The following is an 11,578-nucleotide window of genomic DNA, read 5'->3' as shown; positions in this document are numbered from 1 at the left end:
AATTCTATAATGCAACTTCCCTAGTTATTGTGAATAATACTATTGCTACACTTGTTAGAATGGCTGAAAAGTCTTGCACAACTCTTATTTATATTACTCCCTCCATCCTAGTTTAGATGCCAAAATTGGATTTTCCCATAATTACCCTAGGTTAGTATTTAATGTTCCCAGTTTTTAGATGTCTAGGTTTTTGTTGTTTAGTTGGAAAAATTCAAATCATAAGAAATATATAGAGAAAAGTATTTAAGAGTGTGTCTTGAAAATTGAAATACACAATTCTCCATGTTATGGCATGATTCCAAGTTAGAGACAAATCAGGATAAAAGGTGGAAAAATATGGAGTATAGCAAGTATTTTAGGACCAAAAAAATCTCCAATTTTGGCATCTAAACTAGGACGGAGGGAGTATAATGCATTCTTTTACAGCTTTTGTCTAGTGTAGTCATAATCTCTGATACAACATCCTTAAAGGTTGTAATATTTGAAGTAAATACTGTTTTCAGTAGATGAATGTGTAACTACAACTTTTGTTTGGAGTTGTGCGCATAAAACAATTTTGAAAAAAAAATTAGGGCTGAAACTGAATTGCCAAAAGTAATTTACATTTACATTCATAAAGTTAATCTGCCACTCCAATTGCATTACCTGGGTAACTTCAAATTACCTAGCTAAGAAAAGAAATGCAAATGCTTACTAACATGAGTAAGAACTTCAAAAGCAGCCAGATCCTTGTAAAGTAATACAATTGATTTCAGCAGCTATTCACATAGATCCTGCTCGCCGCCACTATAAGCATTAAAAGAAAAAGTACAACTTTTGTGCAAGAAACAAGACCGTCAGGTGAATGTCAGCATGTTTCTGGGTGAGTCCAGGTGGGAAATACATGACTTTAAAGAATTTTATCAGCATCATCTTCTACAATCATAAAACAGAATCAGCATTCAGCATGGGATCTTGGCCAAAGCACATAATCCTGAACTAGACAATGCTGGATTAAGTCAATTTATTGGGAGAACGAAAATATCACCATATGGGATCTTGGCCAAAGCACATAATCCTGAACTAGACAATGCTGGATTAAGTCAATTTATTGGGAGAACGAAAATATCACCATAGGATGCACAAAATCATTTTTAGATCTTGGATAAAACATTGGTAAACTAAAAAATTGAGGAACTTAAGGTAGCATCTTGAGCATAATTCTTATTACCTGATCCAAACAATACGTAGAAACCAGCTGGAACATCAATCTCAGAGTGCTCCTCCCTGAAACCCGTATCAAAACCAAAATTCAATCACAAATTACAAAGTTAAAACGGATCTAACTTATCACAGATTTACAGTACACACACTTCATTCCTTCATGGTTTTTATAAGTTTACCTTTATCAACCACAGAAATGAAAACATCAAAAAAAAAAGTGGAAAAGAAACTACATGAAAAAGAGTATGAAAAAAAAAACTCATACAGAAACATACGACATACAACGAACTAGAACAGTGATGCATAACTCCAGACCAAAGAACCTACATTTTTCATTCATGCAAATGGTAGTCCTTAAACCTACACATTTAACAGTCTAATTTCTGATGATTGCATCAGAAAGACAATGAGTGTTAAGATGACATACCCATAGTTATCTAGAAATGGTAGGAACAACTTTTTTGACAATTACCAACCTCATGTAATATCATCCAAGAGTTACTGAAAACAAAGTATTGTGTGCATGACATCATTAATGGGTCAGAAGATGCTAACCATGTGTATCTATCTGACAAGAACATGTTTTGGCCAGTGCTCTGGACTCCAGAATTGAGTACGTATGTTGGGATGAACTTCAACATCTGCATAAAACAAGAAACATAGTTGTTGTTTTTTGTAACTAACTCGATCCACATTAAGCAAAGTTTTCTTGGAATAGGAAATGTAAACAGCCTATTATGCTACCAATAGGATGCATCTATCAAATACTTAAACACAACAAAACAACATAATGAACAAGGTTCTTACTTTGAATTCCTCCTAATTTCTAAACCACTGCAACAAACTGGCCTTGTAGTTTGGATGCCATCCATGGAACCTTAGGTTTGGTCTTCGCTTTCACCATCCATATAGCTTTCATCTTCCTCCTCTACTTTTTGAATCTCCGTAACCAGCTTTCTAAGAGTTCCTTCATCTTCCCAACATGATCTAAAATAACCAGAGGAAAAAAAAAAACAAAATCTCAAATCTCACCAAAATCCAAAGTCAAACAAAGGGACCCTTAACTCCCATTCTATCAAACAAATTCAGACTTTATGAAACAAAAATCGGAAAAGTACTTTGTACTACCACACTTTATACAACTTTCCCTAAGCTGATTTCTACGAAAATTTAACAGAGCTTTCCAGACATGTCCAACCATAACATATCCAAAATTCACTTGATTCTAACGGTCCACTAAAAATATATACACACTTCAACATGGCTGCTTTCAGCATATAACACACAGAATTCAGTTACGATTATAACACACTTTGGGGTACCTAAACTTATCAGAACTTCATGAAAATTTTACAGTAAGTTTCTTACATATAGGGAAACAAGATGTTAAAAATTCAGCTTCATCCAATATATGGATAATGAGACGCACCCATTGAGAATAGGCTGTTCAGGATATGAATTCTGCAGAATGTAGTCATAGATTATGCAATCATGGCAGTAGTAAACAGGACCTGATCATCATGCAATTTTTACTGTATCATTATGAATTAACGAAAGACAATATACTAAAATTTCATCGTATTCCAACGACTGAATTTAAAGATATCATTAGAACTAAAAACAGAGATTCTAGGTTCACAAAGTTGAATTATAATCAAATCATGCAGTTTATTACCAAGAGCTTGTTAAACTCAAATTAAGACAGAAATCAAAAGTACGCAATCCATATTTTCATTAAAAAACATGGTTTGTATTGAAAACCCAATAATTCATGAAGAACCCTAATTTCAAAATTCTCAAATCAAGGCATTTATACATGAATTGGTGTTCCTTAGGAATTACCTATTGTTATCTTCAGATTCATTATCTTCTAATTAAACACCAGCAGCAAGCATCTTCTAATTAAAATCTCTTAATGAAATTACCTGCACCTGCAACTCTGAACTCAATACCATTCACAAACCAAAACCCATCCATCTCCAGCTGCTTGTTCTTCTCCTCCATTAATCCTTCGAGCACAATTAACCCTGTAATAACAACCTCACATTCATCTAGTCACTCCGAACCTTCAGCACCAGTTCATAATCACTACCAGCATACCCATCTCTAAAACACCATCTCAGCAACCACCTCTTCCACCAGTTCAAACACCAACTCAAACCCTAGTTTCAGAACCCCCATCATAATACAGTAGCATCTCCTTCATCTTCAGTTGTTATCCAACTTCAGACATCTCAGATTCACTTCACAACTAAATCTTCATTTTATTCATCAGCTGCAATTTCTTGTTCAAACCCTTCTGCTAATTCAGACCCTAGTTTCCAAATCCATCCAGCTTCAAATCCTCTCCTTCAATAAGTTTTTGCTAATTTCGATGTGAAATTGAATTTCAGATCTCTTCGTGATCATTCCTGACTCGAACTGATTCAAATCTTAGCTACGATTGCACCAGAACTCCCAAATTTCATTCCAAAATTAGTGAACTCTTGAATCAGGCGTTAAGCCCCATCGATCTCTTCAGATTCATTATCTTCTAATTGAACACCAGCAACATCATCTTGTGGATCTCGTTTCAACAAAAAACTCCTCTATGATTCAGTCAACAACAAACTTTTTTCCAGCAGAAAACATGTTTTTAACAGAATGAGGGACTAGGGTTATGCATCATAAGCAAAAGAAAAGAGATCAGGGTTCTTCGAATCGTATGATGAAAAAAATAATGAAGATGAAGTCGATTTGTTTCTCTGGAATTTTTTTTTTTTTTGGTAGAGTTAGGGTTTTCTTCAAAGAGGCGGAAAGAGGAGGAAGATAAGAAATTGAAAATGAGTGAAGGGAAGTGTGAAGAAAAAAAATTGATTTATGCAAAAGAATTTGGACGGTGTAGATTCGCTTTAAGATGTTCATTGAGATTGCAGAAATTAAGGGACGATGTAGATTCGTTTTAGGATGTTCATACGGGTTGAGAAGCACGTGTTTCTCTTTGTGGTAATACAAACGTATCTATTCGGTTTTATTATCAACCTTCGACACGAAAAAAATCCAAAAAAAATATGAATAAATTTAGGACTTTGCTATCGACATTCTGATATAAAAAAATCAAAAAAACGTATAAGAATGACGCTGAAAAATAAGAAATGAATTCGATTATTGGTGTGTTTCTTTGTGCTTTTATACTTTCTCTTTATGCTTCCGGTTTGAATTTCGACTAGTTACATAGGTCATGCAGTAATTTCGACTAGTCATACAGGTCATGAAGTAGCTTTAGTTCACCCTGGTAGACTCAGGTTATAAGAGTACTAAAGATGGACCACGAAGCTTCGGATGAGTTCTGACTTCAAACTTAGCAGGATAAATCATCGAAATCGACAAATATGAGGTTGAGTGTCGATTCGAACATCAAATTTGGTATAACGACAAACAAACTATGAACCACGAAGCTCTGAGAGGGTTGTGACTTCAAACTTAGCATGATACATCATCGACATTGATGAATATGAAGCTCAGTGTCGATTCAAACTTCAACTTCTGTATAACGAATTACAAACTATGAACCAAGAAGCTCTGAGAGGGTTCTGACTTCAAACTTAGCATAATACATCACCAAAATCAATAAATATGAAGCTCAATGTAGACCACTATAAGCTGGAAACTTTGTAAGAACGATGAATCCATTCATTTACAAGTAGATTTCGTGGGAATATTCTCTGAAACCTCAAACAAACCCTCTTCTGGCAACTTCGAGGCATAACCTGACTCTGAGATCGAATCATGTCGGTGAGTGGACCACTATAAGCCGGAAACTTGGTAAGAACAATAAATTCATCCATTTACATATAAGATTCCATAGGAATATTCCCCTAAACCTTAATTAAACACACTCCTTTTCGTCAACTTCGATAACGAACCTGGCTTCGAGCTCGAAACCTAGCCGCGAGTAGACTACTATAAGTCGAAAACTTCGTAAGACGATGAATCCAACCATTATACTTCGCCCAGGCCATTTTCGATAAAGTTTTTTCCTCTTCTTTCGCTATCTTCACATGGGTTTGTCGGGACACCTGTCTCTTTTTTTTTTCTCCAATATATTTACTTCGCGATCTATCTTTTCAACCAAGTTATCGTACTTCGCCCTTTCGGTTTCTTCGTTAGTATCTTGTTGGGTACTCTAGCTTGGTCTTTCGTGACTTAGATTCTTCGTGTAAGTCTCCTCACTTCTGTACGATACTTCACGGGATTGATCGGTGACGAGGTCATTCCGATATTCGAATTGACAAGTCCCTGACTAAGATCTTTAAGTGAGATTTCCTAGTCATGCTTCTTCCTTTTGTGTTCGACACGTGGCGAGTTATTTCGTGTACCCACATAGAATGATATCCGTCAAGTGCATACAATATTCCAAACCGATTAACAGAGGAAACTTAGCAACCTCAAATTTCGCAAGAAACCAAAAGGAAGAAACCTGAATTGTCTTTAAGATTGTTGGAAATAATATGCAGTTTCGGTTTCTCGGAAATCACTTTCATGCTATAAAGAAAATACTAACAAGAACAGAGTTAGAAAGACTTATCGGATTGGTTGATCGAGGCGAAGTAATCCTCTTTCCTTAAAGACAATTCATCCCCGCATGCGGTGCTCACGGTTCTACGGATGTCGCCTTCCAACATACAACGATCACTCCTTATAGTAAGTAGCACTACAATACTATTAGGCCAGCGAATGTTGACAATTACTGTGCTCTTTAATGACTCTGACTCTTGACTTCAAAACTTGTTTTTGTTCTCTTCTTAATTGTGTAAAAACAAAACTAGGAGATGGGTTAATATAAAGTCAATGGTGACTCTACAAGGTGTCTTTTCATCCATAGGTGACTCACCATGGCCAATGATGACTCTCCATAACACTTGTGCACTGAGTGTCTATGATGAGAACGCATGACCCTTAAACACAACTCTTGAGGTTTAAACTTTCAAAACTAATCTTCCACTCATATAATATATTTGGTTTTACCTAAATACCACCCACACTTTACCTATGTACCACCCACGGTTTAAAAACACAGTTAGTGTAGACCTAATTTAAAGTGGGTAACATAAATTCATCTTCTTTACTACCGTTTTAATACAGTAGCACCTATTAATCCATTATCATTTCCACCTGCCGCCCTTATACTACAACCACAGTAAACATCACCAATCCGTCTTCATTGTACTACATACAACTATCTACGGATCTTAGTTTCAAAGTTTTCCAATTATATTACATCAAAATTGGGAAGGCTCTAGTGTTTGTTCCTATAATGGAATCACATAAATCTTGTCATCAGAATTTCTGTACTTTGGAATCGTGATTAAGATCAAAATCAAAACTTAACTTATCTATGTCAAAAATAAACTTAACCGAAAATAAATTAAAATTAAAATCTTAATAAAAAATTCGTGAATAAGATTAAGATTACGATTAAAACTAATACTTCAATCTCTATAAGATTAAGGTCGTGATGTTACACATGGTGACGTATTTAGTAAATCGAATATGGGCAAGGCTGCACCTGCAGTTACAGGTGATAGGTTAGGAAGAAGGTCGATTTTTATTACCCACTTCAAATTAGGTTGAAAATTATTTTAGTTTTTTACTATGAGTGACTCTTAGGAAAAATATGGGTGGTATTCAGGTAAAAACTTTTTTTGCCACCATAAACTAAAGATTTTCCAGATGCAAAAAGATTCCACTGCCAAGAACCAGTCCCGACTGAAAGCTTTATGCACAATCTCAGAGACAGTCCCGACTGACAGCAAAGTCAAAGATATCAGGAAATAGATCTTTAAGCGCAACATCCATCAGCCAAACATCCTCCCAAAAGAAAACCGTTTTATCAGAGTTAAAAACATGTTTCCAATGATTAACAAAAACTAGCCATATAATACATTTAATGTTACACAAATCACAAATGAAGGGGTTTCTTTTATACGCTGTCTCTTTATAGTACTGTACACTCTTGTAACCCGACATTTAAAGGCTCCAATATTTTGAGAGATTTTTTTTAAAATTTTTCCGTCTAATTGAGATGGCACTCTCGATTTGGATTGGATTTAATTTTGTATTTACAAATTTCCATTCAACACATGTTTGTAATATTGAGAACCCTCATATTCATACTAAGCGAAGTCCTGGAGGGCCCCACAAACTTTCTCCAACTACTTAATCCCTCGTCAATTAGGCTAATTCTAAAAAACTGGTTGAAACTCAGTTGCAGTTACGGCTGGGGAATGAACGTATTAGAGAGAGGGGACTCGAACTTCTAACATTCAAAAGTTAATCCCTGGCCAACTAGGCTAATCCTAGAAAACTAAGTTAATCCCCGGGACTCGAACTTCCTTTTACTCGCTATGGTTTTACAACTTTCTCCAAAAATCCTATTTTCTTCTTCGTCCTTTGAAGAACAACATGAAGTTGACGAAGAAAGAAGAGACAATACCAAACTGGAAGAGATTCTCCTAGAAATTTTAGGGTACGAAAGAGCTAAATATGTTAAACCCTGGCCAACTAGGATACTCCTAGTAAGTTAAGCATTTCTTTTATTTATAAGTCTTTACTCGTTAGGGTTTTACCCTGGCCAACTAGGCTACTCCTATTTTCTTCTTCTTCGTCTACTGTACACCATGAAGTTGACGGAGAAAGAAGAAGCAATGCCAAACCTTCCGAAAGAGATTCTCCTAGAAATCTTCTCAACCCTACCAAAGAGGTCTTTCTTGCGATTCAGGTGCCTGAGTGAGTCTTTGTGTACCTTAATTGGTACCTCTAGTTTTCAGAATATGCATCATGAACTTAGTAACATAAGAAACGGTACTAGAATTTTGGTTTGCATGGCTAAAGGCAATAAAAGGTATACGATTGATTATAAGTCGGCGTCATCTTTATTGCCATTATTAACATCGTCCAAAACAATGTGCGAATGTGAATCATGGCATGAATATGAGTTGGCCTTTTATATTTTCAAATTTTAATAAGTTTAGGTTTCTGTCTTCATGTAATGGATTGATTTGGATGCGTTATTACAAGTAGTGGGTTATTTGGTATTTGATACTTATATTTTGTCCAAAATTAGTGTTTGGTCTAACTTTACTTGGAACTGACGCTGACCGGCGTTGACCACACTAAATCTTAACTTCTATTTAGAAATTATTAAAAAAATTATAGAAAATGTATTTATTAAACTAATTACTGTCATACCCTTCACTATATTATTATTTACATAATTATCAAAGTAAAACCTAAAACACAGAACGGCAGAACCCATCTTCTCTTATTTTCCTTCTGCAAACCCATCACCGCCCTTGCCGCCGCTGCCGCCACCACCACCATCAAATTCTTTCTCTTTATTACTACCACTGCAACCATCATCACAACTACCTTCTCACTTTCTTTGTGTCGCCAACCTATCTTTTTTACCTTCTCCAAACCTTAATAAATCTTATATCAAGTGGATCCCTTTTTCCCGTCCCATAAAATCTCTTCTACAGCTTGAATACTTTGTTTCAGATTTTTTCCTTCTGAAGCGATCCATTAACAGTAGGGTATTATCAACAGAAACGACTGCATTGATGAAGGTGAAAGATTAAAGAACTCGTGGTCGTGGATTGAAAAAACTAGGCTAGAAATACCAAAAGGAGATAAATGAAGTTTACAGAGATCGGGGCTTTGAATGTTTTTCTTACTATTTGCAAGCATCAAATTAGAAAAACAGACATTTACGGAGACCATTTCGTGGGTTGAAAATAGTTGATTGAAGAAGCTATTGTAAATTAATGTTTGAGAAAACGACAGATCTATAAAAAAAATTAAAAATAAAAGAAATTTCTAAAAATGAAGTCTGAAATTGATTAATATGCTACAAATGCATTGGGATTCTAGTTTTCTGTATTTATTTTTTTTCCTTTTACTTAAGGGATTGGTCAGGTGTTAAGAGATGTGAGAAAAGAAATTTTGTGGGAAGATAGTGGTGTTTATGGAGACATAAGTTGTGGAGGAAAATTGAGTTTTGCATTACAAACAACAGCAAATGAAAATTGAGTTGGGGTTTTTAATTTGTGCCGGATGGAGTAGATGATTAAGTAGTGATTTCTTATAGATTAGTTTCCCACAGTTATGTATTTGAAGCTTTAAATTTTGCATTAATGGAGAAGATTATTTCCACAGGCTAAATGGTTTCAGCAATGGAGGCGGGCGAACAGCGTAGGAATTAGGGTTATCTGGTGTTTGTTCTCATGGTAGGGAAGATGGATTTATTAAAACCGTTCGATGCTAAGCTCATTTCAGGGGCATATTTGTAACCTCAGTGTTTGCATTTTTACAAAATTAATTAAAATTTAACAAAATTAATTAAATTTAGTCATTGCCAGTCAAAGATGGTCAACATCATTTCCAAGTACCAAACACTAAGTTGGACAAAAGTTAGACCAAACATTAACTTTGGACAAAATGTAAGTACCAAATACCAAATAACCCCAAGTAGTTGCAAAGAATTTTGTATTTAGAATTTGTCAGCAAAACAAGTCATAACCATACCCATGGCACGAGAAGTAATTGTTGATGACATTAATGGGTATGGATTTGGTTATGATGACTGACAATTACAAAGTGTTTTGATGTTGATGTTTATGTTAGAAGTTGTCTAGATTTAGCAAATTTTAGAAGTCTTATTTATGGTAGCTTCATGTTTTAGTATAGATTCTTTATTGAGGATGTATTACCTAATTAGGTTAGACATTCCTACTTGAGGATGGTTTCCCAATTTAGATTAGAAAACAGATTACTTGGAGAACAAGAGGTGTCCACTATAAATAGGTGACTTTAGGAGTGTTTAATACACAGTTGTGAAGAGTTCTTAAGAGTGGGATAACTAAAGCTAGTTTTTGGTCTCTTTGTGAATTTCTTGTTCTGCGAATAAGGTGAGAGCTGTGAGAGAAGGTGAGAGTCTTCTTTGTAATCATCGTTGTGGTTAATTGAATAGATTGTGTTCTTTTTCGTGGTTTTTATCCGATTTGGAATTTTCCACGTAAATCTGTGTCTTGTGTGATTGGTTAAGTGTTTATCGTATCTCTTGGTGTATTGGTTATTCTTTGTTTACCCTAAAGATCAGAAGAGTTGAGGTGTATTTCCTAACAGTCTATACATTAGGATGAGGTTCATGGAAAGGAAGTCAAAGTATACCATATCGTGGATTTTATAATAAACCCCCTCCTGTTCAAGGAGTGCTTCTTAATGGAGCCTTTCATTGGCTTGCTTGTGCCTTTGGAGAAGGCTCCACTATGCTAGTCAGTTTTGATATTGTGAATGAGAGATTTGGGGAGGTAACACTCCCAGCAGTCCCTACGCCATATCCAGAAGAACCTCTGGAAAGACATATATCCAGGCTAAATGTGAAAGTACTTGGAGGGTGCTTATGTTTAATTTTTTGACTTGTAATGTCCGGATTGATGTATGGATGAGGCAAGAATATGGAGTGAGAGATTCTTGGACTAAAAGTTTTTCCATCGCAGAAGAAGATTTAACTAGTAGCACGAAGGTGGAGTTAATCTGGAGTTTCAGGAATAATGAAATTTTATGGATGGTCGATCAAGGTTTTGTTTTATACGACCCGAAGAACAAAAGCCATAGAAAACTGATGTTGGATTCACATATAACTGGAAGGACAGTCATAGAACACGATGATATGGTTAGTCCAATTTCACTTAGCTAAGGTACTCAGTAACTCAAGAGGGCGGCGAAGTGAAGGGAACGGAACTGTTGTTTAGTATGCGGGCACAAACTAGTTCGCGCTTGTCAGACATGAATTAATCTGATTCCATTTTTCTTATAAGCTTCGGGGGAATGGATGTCTCTTACTGCAACTTTAAAGCGTACTGAACTCTCTCTTATAACCCCATTCAAAGCTACAATACTTTCGCAGTTACCCATTTGGGAATTGTAGACACCAAAAACCATACTCGACATGTGGTCCCAATAAAAGCCGGTGTAGTATAACCTTCCTAGAATAGTTTACATAATATTTAGACCAAGATAGCTTAGTTTGTAAGCAAAGGTTATATTTGTAAATTCATTTTTACTTTCTATTACTTAAGAAAATATCTAAGAGAGAAAGGGATCAGATTTTATTTGATCCTTGTCTTCTTCTTCCCCAAAAACTAGATCTAGAGTTCCCAAAAAACTCTTTAATGGAACCCTTTCCACATCGTGCTAGTTCAAGTTCAGCATAAACAAATACAAGCGAAATGTATCTACGAAGAAGAATTATGCCATTTCGTCAACAACCCCAGTGACAAAGAATAATACTTCATGAATTCGACGAAGCATCAATTGGAGGCGAAGGGGATGC

General features: G+C 35.6%; 1 long non-coding RNA gene across 1 annotated transcript; it reads right to left on the bottom strand.

Moving 5' to 3' along the window:
- Positions 1 to 560: 560 nt before the first annotated feature.
- On the bottom strand, positions 561 to 4,012 carry LOC113319463. Its single transcript, XR_003345532.1, has 5 exons — positions 3,046 to 4,012; positions 2,011 to 2,190; positions 1,759 to 1,844; positions 1,211 to 1,266; positions 561 to 915 (listed from the first exon to the last, which is right to left on the bottom strand). It is a non-coding gene; the product is annotated as an uncharacterized LOC113319463 (long non-coding RNA).
- Positions 4,013 to 11,578: the final 7,566 nt, after the last annotated feature.

Source organism: Papaver somniferum, chromosome 10 (assembly GCF_003573695.1).
Source record: "Papaver somniferum cultivar HN1 chromosome 10, ASM357369v1, whole genome shotgun sequence".
Lineage (NCBI taxonomy): Eukaryota > Viridiplantae > Streptophyta > Magnoliopsida > Ranunculales > Papaveraceae > Papaver > Papaver somniferum.
Note: the sequence above shows the minus strand (reverse complement) of the source record. Positions and strands in the feature narration are given on the sequence as shown.